The sequence below is a fragment of the Carlito syrichta genome, unplaced genomic scaffold (genome assembly GCF_000164805.1).
Source record: "Carlito syrichta isolate Samal-C Ts95f unplaced genomic scaffold, Tarsius_syrichta-2.0.1 Scaffold314017, whole genome shotgun sequence".
Taxonomy (NCBI): domain Eukaryota; kingdom Metazoa; phylum Chordata; class Mammalia; order Primates; family Tarsiidae; genus Carlito; species Carlito syrichta.
Window position 1 is genome coordinate 85,408 of NW_007258113.1, and position 27,937 is coordinate 113,344.

The window sequence follows — 27,937 nt, forward strand, 5'->3', positions numbered from 1 at the left end:
CGTGGCTGCGTTGTTGGACTCTGCTGCTCTGGGCGGGTGCGCGGGGGCGGCGACACTAACAAAGTCGAAGCAGCCGGTTCTCCTGAACGTGAGGGGCAAAGCAGGCGTTAGGGGAGGGAGAATTGCTGCCCGAAGGATGTGTGGAAACGGGGTGGCATGTTCGGGGTGAAAAGAGCATTGTTATTAAAGCGAGTTTCCCCAGCAAGGGTGGGAGGGAGGTATTGACACCTTCCTAATGCACTTCTTTAAACACTCTTGGATGTTCCCATCTTTCCCCGGAATAAAAACCAAACCAAACCAGACAATACATAAAATTACAATCTCTGCATGTTCCTTAAAGGCATACGTGTCTGCAAGAATGGCATATCCCTTTTCAGAGGACAACAACAGTATTGCCATGGTTTCCCTGTGTTCTTATTTTGTGTGTGGTTTAATCATCCTGGGATATTCTTGGCTTCTTTCTTGTCACGTATGCCTTTAAAGACAGATTTTTCATTTTCTTGGCGTAGAGAAGGTAGTGGTGGCTAAATTAGTATTTGCTTCAGTGGCAAATTAAATCATCAATCACTTACACGTCTAGTTACCAGGGGAAAGATAATCCTTGCTTTGAGTTATCTCAGAGTCTAAATTTTTATAGCAGAAAGCCACAAATTTTAAGGACATTTTTGAGAAAAAAATTAACTCCATTCCTTATGGAGTTATGGATTAATGGCTTATCATTTTGGATGAGAAATTGGCTATTGTAATGTTCTTCATATACTGTCTGGTAGTCTTTGTTGTGGCTAGCTTTTTTTTTTTTGTTAGGAACACACTCTCTTTCTTATAAACCAGTGCTGCATTATTTTAGATATGTTTTGGTTTGATGAAAAGATTCTTCGCTTTTCATAGTCTTTAAATTTGTTATTTACGTGCCTGTTTGTACCTGCTTAGCTGAAATAAATCCTGGACAGAATTATTTCAGTAGATGCAGTATAGGGATTTTGACAAAATATAGCAAGTAAATTCACCCACAGTGAGTAGTAGTAACAGACCTCTTATTTTCAGAACAGGACAATTTCTAGTTTTTAGATATTAAATCAAGGTATGTGTGTTGGAGCAGGGTGGAGACAGGAGGAAAACCTAAAATTGAAGCTTTCCACCCAGTGATTCTCTTAATAGTTATCTTAAGAATTATGAATACTTAATCAATCACTGATTGTGTATTTTGGAAAGCATGTTTAAGTATTTACTCCTTCACTCTGAATAGGTTTCTTAGATAATATGTTCACATATTCATGACTACTGGCAAGATATTATACTACTTGGTGTGTATCTTTTTTTTTTTTTGCTTGTGTTTTTTATAACCTGTAAAGGGTCCTTCTATCTGCAGGACAAAGTTTAAGCATCCTAGGTTAGCATTCAGGGCTTTCACTGTCCAGCTCCAATTTATTATGGCAGCCATATCTCCCCAGACACTCCTACGTGGAACACTATCTTCTAACTAGGTGAACTCCCTCTCTCTCAGATATATGTTGTGCAGTTCTGCCTCATCTTTGTACAAGATCATCTGCATGCTTAGGATTTCTACCTATTTTCTCCACCTATTTAATTTTGTTCATGATCTAACTCTTCCAAGAAGCTGTCTCCAGCTTCCTTAGTCCACAGCAGTCTCCTATTTCTTTGAATTACCGTGGCACTTATTGTCTTTACCACTTACTTGGCAATGCTAGCTTTATTTTCTTTTTATGTTTCTATCTTGCTGTCCCCGAGAAGATGGAGAGCCCCTTAAAAGGCGGAGAATAAGCCATATATTTGTTCAGTCATCTCATTATATATTCCTTTTAATGTATTTGATAACATTTTTCATAAATATGCATATCATCTTATGTGGTTATAACCTTTGCCTTTTAAGCCTTCAGTTGGTTTTCTGAGGCAAACTTCAGCACAAACCAGAACCATATTTATTCGTGGTAAACATTAATTCATCATAAACTTCATTTTATTTTTTCTTTTCAGTTGATTGCTTGTTTCTTGTGGGGACATTTTAAAATCAAATAGAGTAAAAAAGATCTTGGGCTGCTCTTCTTTTATTTAAATGAGATATCTGTGGGTGAGTTATCTGCCATTTTTTTTTGACAAAATTCAGCCATGAAATTTTTAAGGGTGGTATTTTCTAATGTAAAGAGCCTAATATTCATTATGTGTAAATGAAGGTGGGTACACTGGAATTGAAGAAAACTAGAGTATGTTTGAAATTATACATATGCACACATGAACATACACATATACATGTACACACAGTATATGAAATGGTCTTTTTGGTAGTAGAATTATACTTAAAATTAATCTCAGTGGGACAGTGTTTCAGAACTAAACTGTTTAATTAGACAAACATATAATGGTTTGTTGAATCAGAAAGATACTGGAGGAAGGAAAAACAACTAAGAATTTATTATGTTAATCTAGGTGGGAGGTATTGAGAATCTGAGCCAAACAATATCGGATAAGGGAAAATTGATATATTCCAAAAGAAATGGGGAGATCTTTTTGCATTATTTTGCAGTTCCTTACATATTCTTAAGATGAAATAGATTAGTGGTTCTCCACTCTAGCTAACTGCACAGTAAAATTGCAAGAGAATTTTTTTATTTTTGTTTTTGACCTGGGCCCAGGCCCTACTCTAAACCAATTAAATCAGAATCTCAGGGGCCAAGGTACTAAAAAAAAAAAAAATCCCAGGTGATTCCAATGTGTAGTCAGGGTTGAGAAACCCTAAAATAACTAATTTTTAAGGCACTGTAGAAATATTTGTTGGTTGAGTGAATGAGAACATTGATAAAAGTTTAGTGATTAACATTAAAGCTGCTTGTCAAGAGGGGCAAAACCAAAACTAGGGACTAAGTGCTCAAGTTTTAAGTTCAGTGTTCTTTTTGATAAATTTGTGTGAGGCAGAGACTCATTTTTTGTCATATTTTGACTAGAATCTTACTAGGAATCTATATTTCTTTTTTAAAATTTATTTATTTAAATAGACATAACATTGTAGTATGTACTTATCTTGTATAACTTAATGTTTTGAAGTATATATACATTGGGAATGGTTAAATCTAGCTAATTAACAAATGCATGCCCTCACATAGTTATCATTTGTGTGGTGAGAACACAATATTTAATCTCAGCATTTTTCAAGAATACAATATATAGTCATTAACTGTAGTCACCATGGTGTATAGATCTCTTGAACTTAATCCTCCTATCTAACTGTAATTATGTATCCTTTGACCATCTCCCTAGCCTGCTCTCCCTCCTAACTACCATAGTCTCTGATAACCACCATTCTACTCTCAACTTCTATGAGATCAACTTAAAAAAAATTAGAATCGTGGAGTACATGTGAGGATTTGTTGCATAAGTATATTGCATGAAAATAAGGATTGGGTTTCTGATGAGCACCCCCACCCCCAGTAGTGGGTATGATACCCGATGGATGGTTTTATGTCCCTTGTCTCTCCTTTCCCCTCCCTCCCCCCTCTCCTTCCCTCTTTCCCTCCTTCCCTCCTTTAGCATTGCCCAGTGTCTGTTGTTCCCATCCTCGTGCCATGTGTCTAATGTTTAGTGCTCACTTATGAATGAGAACATACACTATTCAGTTTTTTGTTTCTGTGATAACCACCAGGCGCGGTGGTTCATGCTTGAAATTCCAGCACTTTGGGAGGCTCAAGGCAAGAGGATTGCCAGAGCCCAGGAGTTCGAGATCAGCCTGGGCAATATTGTGAGACTGTGTGTCTACAATACATTTAAAAAATTAGCCAGATGTGGTGGCAGGCTTCTGTAATTCCAGCTACTTGGAGGACTGAGGTGGAATGATAGTCTGAGCCCAATAGATCCAGGCTGCGGTAGCCGTGATCATGCCACTGCATTCCAGCCTGGGCCACAGAGTGAGACTCCAACAAAGAAAGAAAGAAAGAAAGAAAGGAAGGAGGGAGGGAGGGAGGGAGGAAGGAAGGAAGGAAGGAAGGAAGAAAGAAAGAAAGAAAATAGTACCCTTAAAACATGCAAGAGCAAAATCTAGTTTCCTGTTAACAGGCTTTCTATGACAGAAAATGGATAGTAGGCAGCTATTGGCAAAGTTTATCTTTGGTGTCTTTTTACCTCTTTCTGCATTTCTTTTTTTTTTTTTTTTGAGTTGGAGTCTCACTCTGTCGCCCAGACTGGAGTGCAGTGGCCGCTCCCGGCCACCACAACCTCGCCTGCTGGGCTCCGGCGATCCTTCCGCCTCAGCCTTCCAAGTAGCTGGAATTACAGGCATGCGCTACCACGCCTGGCTGATTTTTTGATTTATTGTAAAGATGAGGTCTCGTTGCCCAGGCGGATCTCGAACCCGCGTGCTCAGGCAATCCACTCACCTCAACCTCCCAAAGGCGCGGGATTACAGGCTGAGCCACCGAGCCCGGCTCTTCCTGCATTTCTAGTGTCTCATCTTCACCTGCCCCCTGTCTTTGCCCTCATTATACTTTTCTCCTTTTCTTTCCCTTTTTCCCTCTGCAAAGCTAAATGATTATGATTATGATATGCTTTCTAGGAGATTAAAAGGGGAAGTTTGCTAATTTACTTGAATCTCCAATTGGTGGTTTGTGCACATGACCTTTTTGAGTAGATTTGCCTTCAGGATACTCCTTGATTAAAATTTTTACCCACAGAAGGACATAAAAACAGAGATCAGAAAATTGGCAACCCATTTCATTAAAGCAGCTGACTCTTGCTCTAATATCTCCTTTGAGATGGTCTGTAGGTAAATTTGGCAAGAAGAAGGGAAATTGCCTGGAACTTTTTGGTCCATCTGAATCTATGATAATTTGTTGATGTGAAAATAAATTTAATGATTACCTAAATAATTCCCGAAACCTTTTATAGTTTACTCTGTCACCAGTGCTGCAAATAAGTGGATATGTTTCAGTCTACTTACATCTGTTTCCTCTGCTTCTTTATACCTGTTTATGTACGTGAGCAGTAGGTCTGTGAAACAGATTTAGCAATTCTTACATACATTAGATTGTGCTGTATCCTGGATAATCACATGTTTTCCTATAAACCAGAAGTCAACTCTAGTATTTCCTACTTATGCTGGTTCACCTCTTCAATTGTGGGCATAGTACATTGTATCGGGTTGTAAAATGGAGCCAGATAAATATAGCACCTGATTTTGTTACATAGGTGAAGATCTTCTCAGTACATTTAGTAGAATGAGCTCATGATTGTGATTTTGTGGCCTTATTCAAATATCTTCCTTGCTTTATGTAATAAATGTCTTCCTGAAAAATTGAATGTGAAGTGCATTTTTGGCAGTTGACTCATTTTAATTGCCGTAGATGGAATTTGAGTTGTTGAACCTTGCAGTGATTTATTTTATTCGGTAATGAATTCTATAGCACAGATAGTTGCCCCTTGATTTCTTCCTTTTGCAAGTTCACATTTTAAAACAAAATGTTGTATTAAATTGGAGGGTACATTCATCATTAAAATAATACCATTTATACCATTCTTTATATTTCTAAGCACTTTCATATATATTATCCTATTGTGTACTAATAATAACTTTGTGAGCTTGGCAGAATATATAGTAATTACTCCGTGTGGTTGAGAAAGGGTGTTTTGTCCAAAGTTCAGTGGTGAGTCTATGGCAGAATGTGAATCAGACCTAGATTTTCCAACTCTAGCACTATCTCATCGTTATTTCTACTGTAAAACATCCTCTCATTGTAGCAGATCTATTATTAAAATACACACTATGCTAATAAATAGGTTATTCTGAAAAAACAAATGCTTATTTAACTTCATAGATTATATAATTTTTTGTGATATGTGTTTTGTTTTGTACTTGCATAACTTATTATGCCTCTCTGATGGTTTTTGAATAGGTTCATTAACAAGCATTTATTGAACTTTAATTTTGGAAACATGGTTATGGCTAATAGCATTGTTCTTATACTTGAAGGGTTTATAAAATAGTTGAATGTGTACAGTAATATTTATAACAATTAGAAAAGAATTACATTATAGCATATAACAGTGTTCAAAGTAGTGTGCTTCAATACTGTTAAAATAAGAGATATGGAAATATAGTATAAGGCTTAATTTTATTGGGGTTGATATAGTTTGGGAAAGCTTCATGAAGAGTTAGGTTTGGTATTTGCTACATAACAGGTATAAGGACAAAAGTGATTTGTTGGGATATTTTAAAATTGGGGCTAGTGGAATACTTTGCTTAAGGTTTGAAATTTAATATTTCAATTTAGATTATTAGTGATATAAACTCTGGAGCATTTTTTTTGGCATCAAAAGCCTAAAGACAGACAAGGTCCAGAACTTCGTTAACAATGTAAGAAGTAATGTTAGAGACACTTTGTACCAATGAAAATAATTAAGGACTTACAAAATTGATTTGCTGGGAGGTGGTATGTGTTTACGCTCCAAGGCATACAGTGAAACTTTGCAAAAGGCCATATCATTCTCCCAGCCCAGACCAATAGCCCACTCTGAGAGATGCTTCAACTGTGTGATGCACCCCCCCCCAATCTGCAGAAGCTGGTTATCATCATGACCTAGAAGGGGTAACTTTTAGTCTTCTCTTTTTCGCTACACTTTGGGTGTATTTAGGTACTTCTTAAAGCATTGTAATACTCTTATAATCAGTTATCTGGAAAGTTTCAAAAAGGGTTGCCTGCTTCTCTTTTATAAGGAGAAAGTATCTTACACAGCAGGAAGCCATTTAATATTATAAAAATGACCTGTATAAGTTAGTTTAATAACACTTTAGGTTTATTCTTAGTCTCACTTTCAACCAGTGCATGCAGTCTGCTAAAAGTCTAACTTTAACTTTTAATCTCTACATTTCTCCTGTTTCAAATAAATCGGTAACATTCCACTTAAAGAATACCAGTCAATGAACTCTAATGGATAATTCAGCAATGGATTTTTTCTGATGTATTTTTTATATCAAACTATTTCAAGGAAAGTTCTGTTTCAAATAAGAAAGTAAATTCTTTTCTTTTTGTAGATGCTGTTTATTCTGTGTACTCTTTTATAATTTGTGATAAAGATTGTTTTCACTTTGTATTTAAGTTAATAACTTTAGTGTCTTTCAGTAGAATATTAGAGATTCAAGGTGACAAGAGACAGATATAAAATAACTGTGGCATAAACTTTTATTTGAACTGTATGGAAACTAATCAATTCTAAAACACTTGAGAATTTGAATTTCACTTAAAAATGGCTTTGTTAATGATTATGTTCCTAAGAGAATCTAGTATGTGTAGTTGAGATATTTTTCACTACTTTTTTGTTCTTTTTTTCTTTTGAAGATGTGGGGTACATTCAGTGTTAGGTATGCAAATGATCATTGTGCAGATACACCTGTTGATGAGGTGTGCGCCCCTCCCCCACCCCCCACAGTCTGCCACTACTGCCAATCTCATCCCCACCTTCCCCAGGCAGTTTCCCAATACTGCCAATCCCTTTCTTATAATATTATGATAATTGTCCAAGGTCCACTTATGAGTGAGAACATGTGGTACTCAGTTCTTTGTTTCTTTTTTTTTTTTTTTAATTTTTAATTTTAAAATTGTTGGGTACAATTCACAATTCAGGGTTAGGTATACAAATATTCATTATGCAGGTACCCTTGTTGATAAGGTGTGCTTCCCCTTCCTCAGGCAGTTTCCCACTACTGCCAATCCCAGCTCCCTGCCCCCCTATATTCCCGCAGTTTCTCACTACTGTCAATACTTTTCTTACAGTATTAAGATAGTTGTTCAAGGTCCACTTATGAGTTAGAACATGTGATACTCAGTTCTTTGTTTCTGTGAAAAATCACTCAGTATTATAGACTCTAAGTCTATCCAGGTTGCTGCAAAGTTCATGATTTTGTTCTTCTTTATGACTGAGTAGTATTCCATTGTGTATATGTACCACATTTTTTATCCAGTCTTCTTTTGATGGGTAGCATGGTTTGTTCCATGTTCTTGCTATTGTGAACAATGCTGCGATAAACATATGTGTGCAGGTATCTTTTTTATAGAGTGATTTGAGTTCTTCTATATTCCCGGTAGGGGCATTGTGGGGTCATATGAAGGTTGATTTTTATAATTTTTAGGAATTGCCACACTGTTTTCCACAGAGGCTGTACTAGTTTACACTCCCACCAACAGTGTAGAAGTGTTCCCTTTTCGCCACATCCTCTCCAGCATGTTATTTTTTCAGTTATTGATGATGACCATTTTGACTGGAGTTAGGTAGTATCTCAGTGTAGTTTTAATTTCTATTTGTCTGATGACTAGTGAGGCTGAACAGTTTTTCATTTATCTGTTGGCTGCTCGTATGTCTTTTGAGAAGTGTCTATTCATATCTTTTGCCCACTTTGTATTAGGACTGTTTGTGTTTTTGCTTTTCAGCATGCTTGAGTTCCTTGTAGATCCTAGATGTTAGGCCTTTGTCAGACATACAGTTGGCAAATATTTTTTCCCAGTCTGTGGGCTGTCTCCCTGCTCTCTTGATGGTTTCTTTAAATTTGCAGAAGCTTGTCAGTTTGATAAGGTCCCACTTGTCTATCTTATCACTTATGGCATGGGCACTTGGAGTTTTGATCAGAAATTGGTTGCCAGTTCCAATTTCCATAAGAATGTCTCCTGCATTTTCTAAGGTTCTTATAGTTTGAGGTTTTACGTTTAGGTCTCTGATCCATTTAGAGTTGATTTTTGTGTATGGGGATAGATATGGGTCCTGTTTCAATCTTCTGCATGTGGTCAGCCAGTTTTCCCAGCACCATTTACTGAATAGGTTCTCCTTTCCCCACTGGTTGGTGGTGGAGACTTTGTTGAAGATGAGTTGGTTTAGAAATTGAGGTTTTGCTTCTGGAATCTCAGGTCTAGTCCATTGGTCTATATGCCTGTTCTTGTACTAATACGAGGCTGTTTTGATTATTTTAGCTTTATGATAAACTTTACAGTCTGGGCGTTTGATACCTGTTGCTTTTTTTCTTTTCTTTTCTTTTCTTTTTTTTTTTTTGCTAAGGATTGTTTTGGCTGTTCTTGGTCGTTTATGTTTCCATATGAATTCCTGTATTGTTGTTTCTAGGTCTGAGAAGAATGTTGCTGGTAATTTGATGGGTATTGCGTTAAATCTGTAGATTACCTTGGGTAGGGTGGACATCTTAACAATGTTGATTCTTCCAATCCATGAGCATGGAATATTTTTCCACTTGTTTGTGTCATCTTTGATTTCTTTGAGCAGTGTTTTGTAGTTTTCATTGTAAAGGTCTTTCACATCTCTGGTTAGGAAGATGCCAAGGTACTTCTTTTTTGTGTGTGTGTGGCTATTGTGAATGGAATTGTGCTTTTTATTTGGGTTTCTGTTTGTTTATTATTGGTGTATAGAAATGTGATTATCTTTTGCACATTTATTTTACCCTGAGACTTTGCCAAAGTCCTTTTTCAGTGCAACGAGGTTTTTGACAGATTCTCTCGGGTTTTTGAGGTATAGAATCATGTTGTCTGCAAAGAGAGATAACTTGACTTCCTCTTTTCCTATTTGGATACCCCTGATTGTCTTCTCTTCTCTGATTGCTCTGGCTAGGACTTCCAAAACTATGTTGAACAGGATGGGTGAGAGTGGGTTTCCTTGTCTTGTTCCAGTTTTCAGGAAAAATAGTTCCAATTTCTATCTGTTTAGCAGTATGCAAGTTGTGGGTTTCTCGTAGATGGCTCTTAGTATTTTGAGGTATGTTCCATCTATGCCTAGATGTTTGAGGGTTTTTATCAAGAAGGGGTGCTGAATTTTATCACAAGCTTTTTGTGCATCTAACGATATAATCATGTGGTTTTTGTTTTCATGTCTGTAGATGTATTTAATTATGTTTATGGTCTTACGAATGTTGAAACAACCTTGCATCCTAGAGATGAAGCCTACTTGGTTGTGGTGGATGATTTTTGATATGTGTTGTTGAATCTGGTTTGCTAGGATCTTGTTGAGAATTTTAGCATGAAGTTCATCAAGGATATTGGCCTGTAGTTCTCTTTCTTTGTTGGATCTTTCTGGTTTGGATATCAATGAGATGTTAGCTTTGTAAAATGATTTGTGGAGAGTTCCATCTTTCTCAATCTCCTGGAATACTTTCAATAGGATTGGTATCAGTTCCTCCTTTTATTTTTGTAGAATTCTGCTGGAAAGCCATCTGGTCCAGGGCTTTTTTTTGGTAGGTAGTTTTCTTATGACGTAGTCAATTTTTTGGATTGTTATTGGTCTATTTAGGGTCTTGATTTATTCTTGTTTCAACCTGGGAAGGTTGTATAATGTCAGAAAGTCCTCCATTTCCTTTAGGTTTTCAAGTTTGTTTTCATACACACGTACATAGTAGTCTCTGATAATCTTTTGTATTTCTTCAGGGTCAGTTGTGGCTTCATCTGTTGTGTTTCTGATTGCGTTTATTTGAACTTTTTCTCTCTTTTTCTTGTCAGTCTAGCTAGGGGACCATCAATCTTTTTTATTTTTTCAAAGAACCAGCTTTTTGTTTCATTGATTTTTATTTTTATTTTTTGGTATTATCTTTTTGTCTTCTATGTCCCAGATTTGGGTTTTTATTTTGGTGATCTGAATTCTTCTGCTGAAGTTAGGGTTGTGGTGGTCTTGCTTTTTCAGGTTCCTTAGGTGTCTTGTTAGACTGTTAACTTGTGATCTTTCCATTTTCTTCATGTGTGTTTGTAGAGATATGAATTCCTCTCTTACTACTGATTTCATAGCATCCTAGAGGTTTTGGTAAGATGTTTCTTCATTTTCATTTGTTTCCAGGTATCATTAAATCTCTGTTTTGATTTCCACATTGACCCAGGAGTTGCTTAGCATCATGCTGTGTAGTGTCCATGTCTTTGTGAGTTTTTGGGGAACTTTGTTGGTGTTGATATTTATTTTTATTCCACTGTGGTCTCAGAAGGTGCATGGCAGAATTTCAATCTTATGAAATTTGCTTATGCTTGATTTATGGCCAAGGATGTGGTCAATCTTAGAGTATGTTCCATGGGGTGATGAGTAGAATGTATATTCCATGGTTGTTGGGTGGAGTGTTCTATAGGTATCAATTAAGTCCATTTGGTCAAGGGTCACATTGAGGTTCCAGATTTCCTTGCTGGTTTTTGTCTCGATGATCTGTCTAGGATTGTGAGTGGGATATTATAGTCCCCAGCTATGATAGTGTTAGAGTCAATATCTTTTTTAAGTTTACCTAGAAGCTGCTTTATGAAAGTTGGCACTCCTATGTTGGGTGCATATATGTTTAGGATGATTATTTCTTGTTGATGGATTTAACCTTTTATCATCATATAGGGACCTTCTGTATCTTTTAAAATTTTTGATAGCATAAGGCATCTTTTGTCACTCAAAATATATTTCACTCAAAAGTGGCTTTGTTAATGTTTGTATTCCTAAGAGAATCTAGTATGTGTAGTCGAGATATTTTTCACCTCTTAAAAAAATAATTGCAATATGCAAGTCCTTAAAATTTTGGGCTAATTTGCTGGGGATGTCTGTGCCAGTGATAAATAATTACATTTAAAAATATTTGTGAATTAGAAATAGTAAGTTGGACATTGGTAACTGTGTCCTTAATCTATCTTAATGAGTATATAAAAATGAATTTGTCATTGATATTGTATAATGGTTGTAAAGTTGCTGCTTCCAAGAAATTTATGATTTCATGATAGTAATAAAATAAGAACTCAGATTCTTATTACATAGCCTAGATCAATGGTTCTCACTGGTGAGGTGAGAGGTAGGGGAGTGGAGGTTGCCTTCAGGGATATTTGGCAGTATCTGGAGACTTTTTTTAAGAGATGAGATTTTGCTATGCTGCCAGGCTTTGTTGCTTGGGCTGGAATACAGTAACTGATCACAGGCTCTTACTCCTGGGCTCAAGTGATCCTCCTGCCTCAGCCTGCTGAGTAGCTAGGACTACATGCCAAGGTACCTGGCTGGAGACATTTTTGATTGTCACAATTTGGGGATTGCTACCGACATCTAGTGGGTAGAGGGAAGTGATGGTGCCAAGCAGCCTACAGTGAAAAAGCTCCATCCAACAAAGACTTATCTGGTCCAAAATATCAGTGGTGCCAGGATTGGGAAACCCTGGGTTAGAGTGAGATAAATGTCATAAATGAAAGCAGAATTCCACGTCGGTTCAAAGAGGGAGAGATGAGATTAGATTGGGTTGTTGGAACAGCAGGAGGGGCTTTATAAAGAAGATTGAGGATTGGCCTTGAAGGAGAGGACGTTAGATTTTATTATAGTTATACATAGAGAAAGGAAACTGTATAAATATTGATATTCCATTGTCTCCTCAAACTCAATATGTCAAATAATGAATGCTTGTTATTGACCCTGGGCCCTCTTGTCACCCAGGTCTGAAACTTGGGAGTTATTCTCAACTCTTCCCTTTTCTTCACCTTCTCTATCTAGTTAGGAAGCAAGGCCCACTGGTTATAGCTCCTTGAATAGCTCTCAGATCTGTTTCTTTCCTGTCTGTTCTCACTGCCATTGTTGTTGTTCAGGTTCCCTTCCTCACATTTAACTGGACCTATCAGTAGTTTCCTAAATGATCTCACTGTCTCAAGTTTGCTTCACCTTCAGTTAGTCCTCCACAATTTAGCCAAACCACTGTCCAATATGCAAATTTGATTGTCACTTGTTGTTAAAATACCTTCAAGCCAGTAGCCAGTTTCCTGTCACTCTGCGGAATGCTGTTTCCTTATTTAAAGGGGCAACATTTCAAAATCTTTTTCCTTATTTCTTGTTTTGAACATTAAAAGAAGTTTTTCTAAAACTAATGTATACTGTATATACTGTACTTTATTTAACTGTGGTGATTTTTATTAAAATTAAATTGTTAAGATTCATCCAAATTGTTGTATAAAAGTGTAGTTCATTTTTTGAATGGTTGCATTGTCTTTCATTGTGTGGATCTACTACACTTTATCATTTTCTCACCAATGGTCATTTGCATTTGTTTCTTCTTTTTTCTCTGTGTATAGTGCTGCTGTCAGCATTATTATATGTCTCTTGTTGTACATGTGTGAATATTTCTCTTGTGTACATCCTTAGGAATGAAATTGCTGGGTTATATGGTATGTCAATGTTCAAACTGGCTTACAAATTACATTTCCATTGACATGTATAGGAGATCCTATGAATCCATGTGCCTGCCAATATATGGTATTGTCAGATTTAAGAATTTTGGCCAAATGAGTTTAAAATGGTATTTCAATGAAGTCTTTCTTGATTTAAATCTCCCTGATCACCAAAGATGTTAACATTTCTTCAAATGTCTGCTGGCCATATGTGTTTTCTATACAGTGAAATAACTTTTCATTTATTTTACCCACTTTCTATTGTTTGTCCTTTTCTTACATAATTCTATTAGTTGTACTAATCATTTGCCAGTTTTGTATATTGTGAATATCTTCTAGTTTACAATTTGACTTTTTGTTTTTTTAAGGGTTTTTCGATGAGCATATGTTCTAAATTTTAAATATTCAAATTTGTCAGTCTTGAATTTGATAGTCAGTGATTTTTGTGTCTGTTTAAGAATGTGTAAAATATATTCACCTGTATTTTTTACTAAGAGTTTTAAAGTTTTGTTTTTGATGTTTAAGTTCTTAATCAATATGGAATTGAATTTTATATATAGTGTGAGGTAGAGGTTCATTTTCATGTTTTAACATATGGATCATCTTTCTTTAGATCTATCATTATGTATGTTGGGGCTTAGGAAACAATGCATTTTCCCCAAAGCCAACCATAAAACCTAAACATATTACTTTAACTTACCCTCCACCTTTCTGTGTAAAAACTGATCATAAAAAATTAAATGACACATGTTGTTTGACTGTAGGTCATAAGATCTCCAGTTTAGACAGGATCCTGCCCCATGCTCAGAAGGAAGGAATGTATGCTCAGAGAGGCCAAGAAGACTGGACAAATAGACCTTGCTGGTTTCCCCACTCAGTATATTAGCATTAGATCATACCCTTTTTGTCTAGTCGTATTTCTACAATGACTGTCCATATTTTGTTGAATCCAAGCATAAAAACAGGCAACTTCCCTTGCATCTTTGGGTCTTCATTATGAAGATTCTTGTGTCTACTCATACACAGTAAACATATTTGTATGTCTTTTCTCCTATGCAGTCTTCCTTATATCAATGATTCAAAGGACCTGTAAGAGGCCATGGGCCTTGGCCCCTATACCTATTTCTTTTCTTTTTAACAATTGAGAGAATTCACATACCAAACATTCACCTATTTAAAGTGTATTGTTTATTGACTATTAGCTGTGCACCCATCACTACGATTTAATTTTAGAATATTTTCATCATCCTCAGAAAAACTCTGTACACATAAATCCCATCCTATTCTTCTTGCCTCCTCCCCACCTCATCTAACCCTAGGCAGCCTTTTAATTTACTTCCTGTTTCTATAGATTTACCTCATCTGTGCATTTCATATCAATTGATTCATACAGTATGTGGCCTTTTATGACTTTTTCTCATTTACTATGTTTTCAGAGTTCATTTATACTGTAGCATGTATCATCACTTAATTTTTTTCTGTCTGAATAATATTCCATTGTACATTTTATTTATTCATTCATCAGTTGATGGATATTTGGGTATATAATACTATGAGTATTATAAATAATGCTACTATGAACATTCATGTACAAGGTTTTTGTGTAGCTATATGTCTTCATGTCTCTTGGGTATATAAATAGGAGTGGAATTGCTGGGTCATATGGTGATTCTATGTTTAACATTTTGAGAGAATGCCAAATTATTTTCCAAAGTGGCCATACTGTTTTCTATTCCAATCAACAGTGTGTGAAGATTTCCAATATCTCTACATCCTCAATAACACTTGTTATTATCTTTTTGTTTATAGCCATCCTAGTGGGTATGAGGTAATATTTCATTATGGTTTGTGCTTATTGATCATTTATATATCTTCATAAGACAAGTGTATATTCGGACCCTTTGCTCATTTACTAATTGGGTTGTCTTTTCATTACAGTCATGCATTGTAAGATTTTTTTAAACAAATTCTGTATTCAAGCCTTTTATCAGATATATGGTTTATAAGCATTTCTTTCCTATTCTGTTGATTATGTACTTTATAACACAAATTTAAACATTTTGATGTCACCCATTTTATCTATTTATTTCTTATGTTGCTTGTGCTTTTGGTGTCTTATCTCAAAAAGCATTGCCTAACCCAGGGTAAGAAAGATTTATCCTTATGTGTTCTTCTGACTTTTATACTTTTAGCTCTTAAGTTTAGCTTTATTATTTACTTGAGTTGATTTTCGTGTATGGTGTGAGATCAGGGTTCAGCTTCATTCTTTTGCATGTGGCTATCCAATTGTCCAGCACCATTTTTTGAAAAGATCATTCTTTCTTCATTCAATTGTTTTTTCACTCTTGTTGGAAATCAATTGACTATAAATGTAGAGGTTTATTTCTGGATTCTTAATTCTATTTCATCTATATGTCCATCCTTATCGGAGTACCACAAAGCAATGTCTTGATTACTGTAGCTGTGTAGTATGTTTTATAACGGAGAGGTGTGAGTCTTCCAACATTGTCCGTTTTCAAGATCGTTTTGGTTATTCTGGGATCCTTGCATTTCCATGAATTTTAGGATCAGCTTGTCAGTTTCTTCAGAAAATGCAAAATGATGTTTGGGACTTTGATAAGACTTGTGCTGAATCTCTAGGTCATTTTGGGGGGAATTTTACCATTGTATCAAAATTAAATTGTATAATCCATGAATAGGGGATGTCATTTCATGTACTATTTATATCCTCTTTAATTTCTTTCAACAATATTTTGTAGTTTTCATACTTTATTTTTTTATACTATTATAATTGTAATTTAAAAAAAATTGTGTTTGGATTATTCATTGCTAGTGTGTAGAAATACAATTGATTTTTATATGGCGATCTTGTATGCTTCAACTTTTCTAAACTTATTTATTGTAATACTTTTTTAACGGATTCGTTAGGATTTTCTGTGTCATGTCATCTGCAAATAGAGATAGTTTTACCTCTTCCTTTCAAGTCTGGGTACCTTTTTATTCTGTTTCTTGCTTGACTGTTCTGGTTAGAATTTCTAGTTTTCAACAATGTTAAGTAGATATGAGGAGTGGACATTCTTGTCTTATTCCTAAATTTAGGGGTAATGTGTTCATCTTTGACCATTAAATATGATGTTAGCTCTGATTTTTAGTAAATGGTCTTCATCAATTGAAGAAATTCCCTTCCATACCAAGTTTAAAAAACTTTTTTTTTTAATCATAGGAGGGTGTTGGATTTTGTCAAATGCTTTTTCTGTTCTATTGAGTTGATCATATGGTTTTGCCTTTTATTGCATTAATATGGTCTATTATATTGATTGGTTTTTCAATACAAGATGAATCCACCTTGCTTTCCTGGCTTACCTGCACTTTAGTTTAGTCTCATACTGCTTCCAAACTCTGCATTCTAGCCTATGAGCTGTTCCTTGAAAGCATCATTCTGTTTTATGTCTCCATCCCCCCCCCGTTATTAATATCCTTCTCCTTCTTTCCCTTATGAACTTCTGTTAATTCTTTCTATCCTAGATCAGGCCTTTCTTTATTTTTTTCCCTTTCTCCTCCTCCTCCACATACAGTGATTACTCTATACCTATTATAGCAATTGTTAATTTTTATTGCAGTGAGTATATTTCCTCCATTGTAGCATACACCATCAATTTAATAATTTTTGGAAAAAACCCCACTACTACAGTAAATGGATACACAGATTTCAGAAATGTTAGCACTAGAAGAAAATATGCATTGCAAAATTGAAAAAACATGTTATTGGTTTGTATTTCTCTTTGTGTTCATCTTAGAGTTCTTTGAGTGTAGTGACTTTGTTGCCACTCTATTAGTTATTTAAGTTACTGTTTAATGTGAATATACAACCAGATACAATTGTGCTCTTGGCTTTATATTGCTTCCCCCTAGAGGAATTTAAACTTCTTCAGAACAGATAATGCATTCTGTATATTAAATTCTTCATTGTATTTGGTTCAGTGTTATACCTCTCTACAACAGTTAATAGTAGATGCTTATCAAATTTTTAAATTGAAAATTATGTGGAATGTGACAGTTTGGTATACCAACTTCCTGTACTATTTGTGTGATTATAAACCGTAGGAGAATGGTTCCACCATGGTGCCTTGTTCATCTTGCATGTCTCCACCTAGGCCACATAGGCAAGGCTCAAGCACCATCTAACTCAAGTCTTGAGGGAATATCCTTGGATCCTCCCTGGTACGTGGCAAGATAGACAGACTTGTGAGGAGCTGTCATGAGGACATTTCTTATTCACCTCCCTATTTTGTGGGAGGCTGCCCCAAGGCAGTTTATTATCTCCTTTCATTCTGATGAGACATGGGACATCAGGCACAGCTGCGATTTTAAAATCATAGCTCTCATCTAGAGTTGACTCTTCAATAGCAGAGCAACTCACTATGCATGTTTGCCTTTTATTTGGTCCCTCCAGTTTGGTTTTGTAGGACTGGGGACATCGGAAGCTGATACCCTGCTGATTATGCTTTCTCTGTGTTAGCAATACATTTTCTGAATCCATTTGGTCTTAGTGGCAGATACCACTGTGCTGCTATGTAGACCCGCTTGACCACTAAATATAAACTATTGGGGTTTTTTTGATTAGTTTGTGAAATTTGTTAATATGTTGTTACTAGTCAATTTAAGGTAAATTGCTTTTAATTTCAGGATCCAATATTTAGTGCATTACTATTAAACAGCTCGAGTAAGGATGGTTTTTGCTGTCTAAATACAGTATTATCTTAAGGGGCACAGCATGCAGCTGTAAAATTAGTCTTAATCTGGATACATGAAAGATAAAACAATTAGTTTTTTTGTTTGTTTGTTTTTGTTTTGTTTTGTTTTAGCACAGCAGCTTGCACTTCTATGTTTTTTGTTTTGTTTTCTCCTTCTCTCAAGGACTACTTTTGTTTGGGATCCAAAGCGTACTAAAGTTATACGAAAGCAGACCTTTCTTTTATTACATTAGTTTTTCTTTCCCATGTAGTACAAAGATACTAAGGTATCTTAGCATGCAAATAAAAAGTATAGTGTATAAACAGATCTACTTTATTTTTAATGTCTGGTTGACCTTGACCTTAGCAAAAAGATCAAAATTAGGTGAATCATGCATCAATTCACATGTTCTAAAGATGGTCAAAATGACATGTTTTGCTGTTGCTCACTTCATTAATCAGACTATAACAATTCAGATGTTATAATTTTTTGACTTTAACAAAAATTATATTAAAATATTTTGACATTGAAAGTTACATACTTACTTTTTTCATACTTTCATTATAATTTGCATTTTATTTTATTTTTATTATATATTCATTTACTTAATTTTTTTGAATAGGAATCTCACTCTGTCGCCCAGGCTGAAGTGCAGTAGCATACTCACAGCTATCACAACTTTGACCTGCTGGGCTCAGGTGATCCTTCCACCTCAACCTTCCAAGTAGCTGGAACCACAGGCGTGTGCCACCACACCTGGCTAATTTTTAAAACATTGTAGAGACAAGGTCTCACCAAGTTGCCCAGGCTAGTCTCGAACCCCTGGACTCAGGCAATCCTCTTGCCTCTCCCTCCTAAAGTGCTGGGATTATAGGTGTGAGCCACCTTGCCCAGCTGCATTTTAAAAATGGTGATGTATATATAGTACAATGGCAATAAAATGTGACATAACACAGTGATAGATATTGGTATCAGACCAAGTTGTGCCCTCATAAAAATAAGATGATTATATATAATACCAACTTATAGTTAGCCTATAACTGTCTACATCTATCACTCTTATGGATGGGATATATATGGGTAGGATTCATTTGACCTTGTGAAACATTTTATCATTATTTACTTATTTTTATTAGTTTTATAGGTTTAGAGGTACAAGTGTAGTTTTATTACATGGTTATATTACATAGTGATGAAATCTGGGCCATTAGTGTAACCATCACCAAAATAGTGTACATTGTACCCATAGTAGATAATTGCTCATCGCTTACCCTTTACCTCCTTCCACTCTTCCAGTTTTCTTAGTCTTCTATTTTTACAGGTAATGTGTTTCCTTTACCTACTTTACATCGGCCCAAAGAAAGAACGTATAATTGGAAAGGCAATCAGGTTTTAGTCATTGACCAAAGAATGAAGAATGGGGGCTCATGCTCAAAGGTACCTTCTCTCTGAGCAGTGGGAGGTATGGAAGTTTTAAGGAGTTGGGTGTAAGACAGGGAAGGTATACAAGCCTGAGCAGGTTGGATTTTCAGGTGCACAGTTGCAATTCATGAACAGGTATACATTGCATGTGTGCAACATAGCGGTGGCTTTCTCTTAGGGATGAGATTTTTAGCATTTTAATGATATGTTAGTGAGCTAAAAGTACGGGAGGGGGGGTCACCTGCTCTGGTCTACACCAGTCTGCTCTTGTCTGTACAGTTTTTCCATGGGTCTGGATTTTTCTGGTATCTGGAAGGGGGTCAGTGGCTACTTGTGGCACCCAAGCTGGACCATCTTGTCTCCTTAAGCAGCTGTGCCTATAGATAAAGAGACTAAAGTGAAACTGTTAAAGTTTTTCCAAAAGATTAAAGCAAACCTGTTAAAAGCGTGCTATTGTGTTTTTCTTATAACAAAAGCAGTGCTTGCTTATTGTAGAAAATCTGGAAAATGGGAGCATATAGAAGAAAATACAAATCACTCCTCACACCATCAACTTTAATAAATATTAATATTTTTGTATATTTCTTTTATACCTCAACATCATCCCTTTGTACATACCCCTAGTTCTTTATAAGTTTATGTAGGAGTCTGTAAAATGTACATTTTTAAAGGCAACAATTCACTCTGTATATATAGTTTTATATTCTAAATGCCCTAGTTATTACCCTTGAACATATTCCCATACTAAGGAATGTAGTCTGTAATATGATTTTTAAAAATTACAGAAAAATCCATGTTAAGGTATACCATTGTTTTTAGTCTTTACCCTATTGTTGGACATTTAAATTGTTTCTAATTTTTTACTATTTTAAATAATCCTGAAATATGCATTATTTTTTATGTATTTCTGTTTGGTTTCAAAAATTGCTAGAGATTGAATTTTTGGATCAATATGTATGAATAGTTTCAAGGACCTTGATTCATATTGCCAAGATGCATCCCAGAAAAGTTATCTCCTTTTGTATTGCCATGGTATATGGAAATGCCTAATTCAAAATAGTCTTGCTAATACTGAGTAATATCTTTAAAAACCTTGAAATTTGATGAATGAATATATTAATCTTTATTTCACATTTGTTTTGAAGACAGTGAGGTTGAACACATTTTTATATGTCTTGGTAATTGATAGTTTTCATTTTTGAATCCGTTTATGTCCTTGGCCAGGTTTTATCTATGTGTTGTTGGTATCTTTGCTTTTTGATAGACTCAGGTTTTTCTTTCTTTTTATGTAGCTAAACCTAGAAATCTTTCATGTTTGAATTCTTTCTTTATATGATACTTTGAAAATCCTTCCCCATTCTAATATTGTGACTATTCACTAAAATATTTTTCTTAATGATTCATTTTTATGTTTATCTTTTTCCCCATCTGAGTTTTATTTTAGTAACAGTTATGTGATGGGGTTATATTGTTGAAGTCTCACTGGGACTACACTCCCTGCCTGAGACCCGTGTGGCATCCAAGGACGCAGAACCCCAAGAGGTGTTACAGCTCTTTTTAACTCAACGGTTGACAAGTCAGCCCCGGAGGAGCGTTGCAGCTCTTGCTTGACGAATCCCGAGTTCTTGTCTCATGACCAAGAAGAATGAGGAACATGGACACCAAAGAATGAATGATATGGAATTTATTAGGTGACAGGAAAGCTCTAGGCAGCAAGAGAGGACCTGAAAAGAGTTGCCGTTGAGGCCGCTGTAGTTAGGGTTTTTTTTTAATAGGTTTCAAATGGGGAGGTTCTTACTGATTGGTTGGCAGTAGGGATTTAAAATACACTAACCTAATTTGTCAGCAGTAAGGACCAAACAGTGGTACCATAGTGTAAAGGACCAATTGGGAGAGGATTGAAAAAGGGCCAATCAGGAAAAGACCCATGGAAAGGGAGAAAGCAAGTGAAAAGGGAGTGAGTGTGGCTTTTGTCGGAAACTTGCCCCTTGCAGCTCTGTTTCTTCAAGTAAAATGGGGAAGTCTTACTGGAAGCCCACCATAACTGTCTGCCTAACCAACTTCTTTCTTTACTCCACTCTCAATATTATTTGTCTTTAGACAATAACGTTATTCAAAAACCATTTGGTAAATAATGCTACATTGATTCAAAATGCCAAATTTATAATATAATACATTTTATAAGGGTTGAAGTGTAGTGCCAATCTTAAACATCGCTTTGACATTTGAATGCCCTTACACTGATTAATTAGTCATTATTTCTTGGTGAAACGGAAAACTTCATAGAATTTCCTATAAACAACTCTGCATAGAGCTGCCCCTCCTCCTTCTCTTAACTAAAGCCTTGTCCTTCCACGTGGCTTAATTGTTGCATGACTCACAGTCCCTTTCTCACTGAACATGCATATAATCTGCCCTCTGGTTAGCAGCTGTGGTTTCTTCTTGCCACATCTGTTTTTGTTTGCACCCTCACTTCTCAAAGTGCCTGTGCTCAAAATGAGCCTTCCATTATTGGTTGCTGCAGGTCAGTGAAACTGCTTGTTACTGTTGCTCATAATTATTGGCTTTAAACCATTTTTTCTTTTTTCCAATATCTACTTTACAAGTTTTTTTTTTTTGTCTCATCATTGTGCTTTTAGTTAATATCTTACTTCCTCATGAAGTAGCTTAGAAATTCTGACCCATACATCTTACTCATTCAACAGGGTCTTAATGTTATGGACTATTTATTATCTTGTCCTAAATGACAGCACAACACCCTTCTAGGGAATACTGAATCAAGAAATCACCAGTCTTTGCAGAGGGCATCTGCTAAAAGCAGATGCTAGAGCCATGGGGTTGTCATTTCCCATCAGGCTCCATCCAACATCAGAGTTTCATCAAGACAGCTGTAGTGCCTCCTGTTTTCTTGTTGTTTTTGTTTCTAGTCTGAACAGTTCTTTTAGATAGAAAAATAGATAAGGAAGCATTCATATTTAAGAGCATATTAATCAGATTTTACATACTGTAACTGTGCTTGCAATTGAGTAATAGCAGTTACCAAAAAGCAGAGAACTTTTTTTCATTTTCATGGTAGGAAATAAGTATCTAAGTTGGTTGACTATGCACACTCCTGAGACATAATTCTGGTATATATTTTCCATGCTATAAGAATTGAGTGTAATTTTTGTCTAATTTTTGTCATTTTATTTTATAACTTTATAAACATTATCTGTCATTATGTACAAGTTGATAATTTTCCCTTCATTTCTATTGCTTATTTCTTCTAAGGATCTTAGGTTGTTGCAGAATATTTACTCATTTCCAACAGCTCTGAGGTAGTGAGGAATTAAGTGATTTTGGCACTATCTTATAGGTAGTAATCAGTGAAATCAGAAATGCAGTTCAGATGTAGTCTAGTAGTACACACCTGCACAATAACAGTTACCCCTCCTTTTTTAGTACATAAAACCTCTGTGAACTTTGAGATATGCCCCAAGGATAATGCAGTATTGGTCCAGTCACAAGAGCTTTGTAGAAATTATAATTTTAGTGGAACTAAGTAGAAGTGATTTTTTTTTTTTTTTTTTGCATTATTTCTTTGGCTGAAGTGTTATTATTTACTTGGTGCTGAAGTGAAGCAAGGATTGGTATTGCCCAAGGTTGATGTCTGGCTGAGTTTTTTTTTTTTTTTTTGAGTCGGAGTCTCACTCTGTCGCCCAGACTGGAGTGCAGTGGCTGCTCCCGGCCACCGCAGCCTAAACCTGCTGGGCTCCGGCGATCCTTCCACCTCAGCCTTCCGAGTAGCCGAAATTACAGGCATGCGCTACCATGCCCAGCTGATTTTTTGATTTATTGTAGAGATGAGGTCTCGCCAAGTTGACCAGGCGGGTCTTGAACCCACGGGCTCAGGCAGTCCACTCACTTCAGCCTCCCAAATGTGCGGGATTACAGGCTGAGCCACCGAGTCCGGCTCTGGCTGAGTTTTTATCTACTGTACCATCTAGTGCCTAATTCACAGTTAATGCTTAATGGAATTTTGTCAAATGAATGATAAAGGCTGTGAGCCAAGTCAGGATGTTACTTGAGAAATATAAAGAATGACGCCTAGAAGGTGAGGATCAGGGTTTGCCTGCTTCTATCACAGTCTCTGTAAGTGCAGAACCACAAAGAGTTTGATACTTAAAATTGTAAATATTCCTGAGCCCGCGGGTTCGAGACCCGCCTGGGCAGCGAGACCTCATCTCTACAATAAATCAAAAAATCAGCTGGGCGTGGTAGCGCATGCCTGTAATTCCGGCTACTCGGAAGGCTGAGGCAGAAGGATCGCCGGAGCCCAGCAGGTTGAGGCTGTGGTGGCCGGGAGCGGCCACTGCACTCCAGTCTGGGTGACCGAGTGAGACTCCAACTCAAAAAAAAAAAAAAAAATTGTAAATATTTTACCTTGTATATTCTCCATAGTTAGGCTGCAACTTGTAAGCCCTGCTGAAAAAGGTATTGACTAATGGGAGACAATTCTCCTTGGATTCATGTTTCTCCATATCTTGCAAGTGAGTCACAAACTGCCTTGTGTTCTGGATTGTCTCTTCAAGGATGTTTATACAGTGAACAACCTTGCAAGATAGACATAGTGTCTCCCTCCAAAGCAAAGGGCAGATTTGTTTGTATCCTTGGAAGAATGAGATAGTGTTTTATCTCTAGAGCAAAGGATAATCGTGCATACTGTTCAGTAAAATAAAGATAATGTCTCCCTTAAGAAAAAAAAGACTTAGGTTCCCTCAGCTCAGGTTCCTTTTCTATAATGTGATGTACTGTGTGTACATGTGTTCATCTGGGCCCATCCATGTTGCCCCTGTGGGATTTGAGGGAGGAAGGGGAACAGATAGAAATATGCTGCTCTTGCTAATTACTGTGCTGTGAGCAATGAAGTCCTTTGTCTCTCACACAGAAGTCTCATGTCTTCTGCTAGCATTCGTACAACAGTGTTAGGCTAGCATATTGGCTTACAAATAGGGTAAAATCTGGCCCTTCAGAGTTCTTGATGGGTGCTCAGTACAATGGTTTTTGCCTATAGGATGTTATCTCTTTTCTGACAAAATTTGTTTAATTAATTTTCTTTAATGCTTGTTTATTGAATTGGTTAAAAATATTGAAAAGTTAATAAGGACCTGTCTCTTTAAGGAGCCAAGAAAGCTGTATGTTGCCTCAGATGAAACAGTTCTGAACTGGTACATTGGGAATAGCTGAGAGCTTTATAATAGTGTTCATTATTCTCTGAACCAAAAATTGGGGCCTGAAGTAAAATTTATGTTCTGCTTTCTATTGCAAGAAGCAATCTTGGGTGTGCATGTGGATATGGTTAGGAGATTTAGAATTCTTCTGACCCTGGTTTGTGGTTCCAGTGGGATAGAATATTTAAAATGTGGAATAGGAGGTCACAGTAGTGTGTTGGAGGAGTGAAAAATCACACATAGAACATGGGCTTTGAAGTCACATCTGAGTTTGAAACCCCAGAGCTGTCAGTTATTACTAATTTTCTTTTTTCCCTTAACATTGGGCATGTGATTCAGTCTGTCTTTGCTTTATGTGTATAATGAGAAACTGTAGTCACTTCACAAAGTTGATATAAGGATTAGAAATAATTTATGCAAAGTGCATGGCATTCAGAACTAGCATATGGGGTGATTGTGTATAATAGTTGCCTCAGTCCCACTTAGGTTATTATTTATATGAATTTAGAATTCTAATTTCACATTAATTTCTCTATTATCCCCCATGTTCCTTTAAGCAGAAAAATCTATGGTGATATTCTGTTAATGATGAAGATGTATTCTAGCAGCACACTTCATAATTAGAAATTTTACCAGCAGTAAAATCACATGGCCCTCCCTTAATGTGTCTAATTTCCCTATGCCTTTCTCTTATAAGGATACATGTGATGGCATTTAGGGCCCACCCGGGGTGAAGTATGTCAGGCTTTCAGATATTACCTAGAATTTTTAAATAAGGGAGACTATGGTAATCTATTTTACTAAATAGCCCCTAAACTTACTTTAAGTTTTAACAATTTTTGCCAAAAAAACATGCTTACTTGTACACTGAATAAAACCATCATTGTTATAAATAGTATAGTATAATACTAGTATATTAGTATATTATACTAGTATAATAGTATAATTTCTGAAAGTCTTTTTCTATACTTTGGCATAAACTCTAGTCAATGGGCCAGAAATTGCACTGGGCAGCAGATGGACCCATCTGTGACTCTTGTGGCTACAACTTGGGAGACAGCAAACAGATTTGCATTCCATCTAACTCCTCTCCTTCCTTCCCTAGCTTTCTTGATCTCTGAAGCTTGAGTGATAGAAAACATAAGATTACCTATTAACCAATCTAACAGGCTCCCAGCAGTTTTATAAGAAGTGTCTTAAAGGAAAGCAGGAAATAGTACACACCAATCTGTCTACTGTTGATTCATTGCCAATACTGGTTGATATGATTTATGATGAAAAATGAGACAAGATAAATAGTTCACTGGTTATAAAGATGCTTATCTCTAAGGATATGAATTAGCTGAGGTAACCTTACTGCACCAGAGAAAAAAATACATAGCTATTTTATTTTTAAAAATTTTACAGCCATTCTCTCATGAATTCTGATAAACTATTATTTTGGTGTGTATTGGTTTCCTGTGACTGCTGTAACAAATTACCACAGACTTAATGGTTTCAAACAAGAGAAATGTAGTCTCTCACAGTTCTGGAGACTAGAAGTCTAAAATGAATTTAGTGGGGCTAACATCAAGGTTTTGCCAGGGCCACACTCCCTCTGTAGGCTCTAGGGGAGAATCCATTCCTTGCTCCATCCTGTTTCTGGTGGCTGGCATTCCGTGACAGGATTACTCCAATGACTATCTCCCTCTTCATGTGGTCCTCTCCTCAATGTGTCTAATTTCCCTCTGCTTCCCTCTTACAAGGATACGTGTGATGGCATTTAGGGCCCACCTAGTAGATGATCCAGGTGAATCTCCTCATCACAAAATTTTAAATTATATTTGCAAAAACTTTACTATATAAGGTAACACTCACAGATTCCAGCAACCAGTATCTCATGTCATCGAGTACCACCATTCAGCCCACTGCAGGAAGATTAGTACAAATTTTAATCTTCTTTTTTTGTGCAGAAAAAGTGAACCATCTTTATAACGTCTTTTCTCAAGTCCTACTTGTCCCTTAAGAAGGTAGACTTTGAAACTGTTGTGAAATGAATCTCCCATTAAGTAATAAATTCATAGTTTGTTTTCCCATCTTTAGAGGGAAACATTTTTTTCTTTTTTGCTGAAACTCTGTTAAAATACCAATTTGCCATTTCTCAAGTGTATGTTCATTATTAGTCATATTATTCTAGTTGCCTTCATGTGAATGAATTTTAATTGAATAATTTTTAATGTTATAAAAGCTCCTTTATTGTATATCACACCATAAAACTTTAAAATCAGAGTTTAAATTTTATATCTGTATAAAAGTTTTAAAAAAATCAAATTTGAGGGAAATTGATGAGGGAAAATATGAGATGCTGTAGTGTGAGACAGCTCAAGAAATTAAGATAAAATTGTTCTGTGTTATTTTCTATCTTTCTTTCCATGGTTGTATTTTTCTTTTGGCAATGCTATTCTGTTTACCCAATGCTAAAAAAAGGATATCTATATTGATTTAAAATCAGAAACACCCAAGAATTAGATTTCCTTTATTAGAAGCTTTATAATAGCTTGTTTTAATTTTGACCTTATAATACTTTATTTAAGTCCTTTAAATTAAGATAGTAATAATTATTTTAAGTGGTGTTTACTAAATAAATATATGAACTCATGCAGAAAATAGTTTATGAGTGCACATTTAATTAAATTCTAAGGGAGTTTATAACATTATTTTGTAATTTAATTAAATAATCTTTTGTTTGGAAGGGAAAGGACATAAAGTATCATGAAAAAATTTCTAAGTTACTAAAATAATGTCTTCATATTAAAATCATTAAAATTATCCTTGTTATTAATACTGATATTTTAGTTTTTCTCCTGTCACTTTTTAAAGGTAGTTTATTTGCTTTTTTATTTAATGGACTTTATTTTTCGGAGGAGTTATAGGTTTACAAAAAAATTGAGCAGATTTTCCCTGGCTCATAGTTTCCCTATTTTTATTATTATTATTTTTAAATTTATTGTAGAGACGAGGTCTTGCTAAGTTGCCCGGGCTGGTCTTAAACCCCTGGACTCAGGCAATCCTCTCGCCTCTGCCTCCCAAAATGTTGGAATTAAAGGCATGAGCCCCTGTGCCCAGCTAGTTTCCCTATTTTTAACATCTTGCATTGTGTAGTGTATTTGTTGCAATTAATTAGCCAATATATTACATTTGATGATTATGAGAATTAATGAAGCAATACATTATTGTTAACTAAATTCCATGCTTTACATTAGGATTCACTCTTTCTGTGGTATAGTTTTATGGGTTTTGATAAATGCATGTATCATATATCCACCTATCCACCATCACAGTATCATACAGAAGAGTTCACTGCTGTGAAAATCCCATGTTCCATGTATTCATCACTTTTTGCCTTCCCTCATTTCCTCTTTTTCTACCAAATCCTTGGCAGCC

At 35.9% G+C, this 27,937-nt stretch overlaps 1 protein-coding gene across 1 annotated transcript in view; it reads left to right on the forward strand.

Annotated features, from left to right (window-relative positions):
* LRCH2 (leucine rich repeats and calponin homology domain containing 2) overlaps positions 1 to 27,937 on the forward strand; it is a 110,081-nt gene that overhangs the window by 353 nt on the left and 81,791 nt on the right. The window lies entirely within an intron of this gene.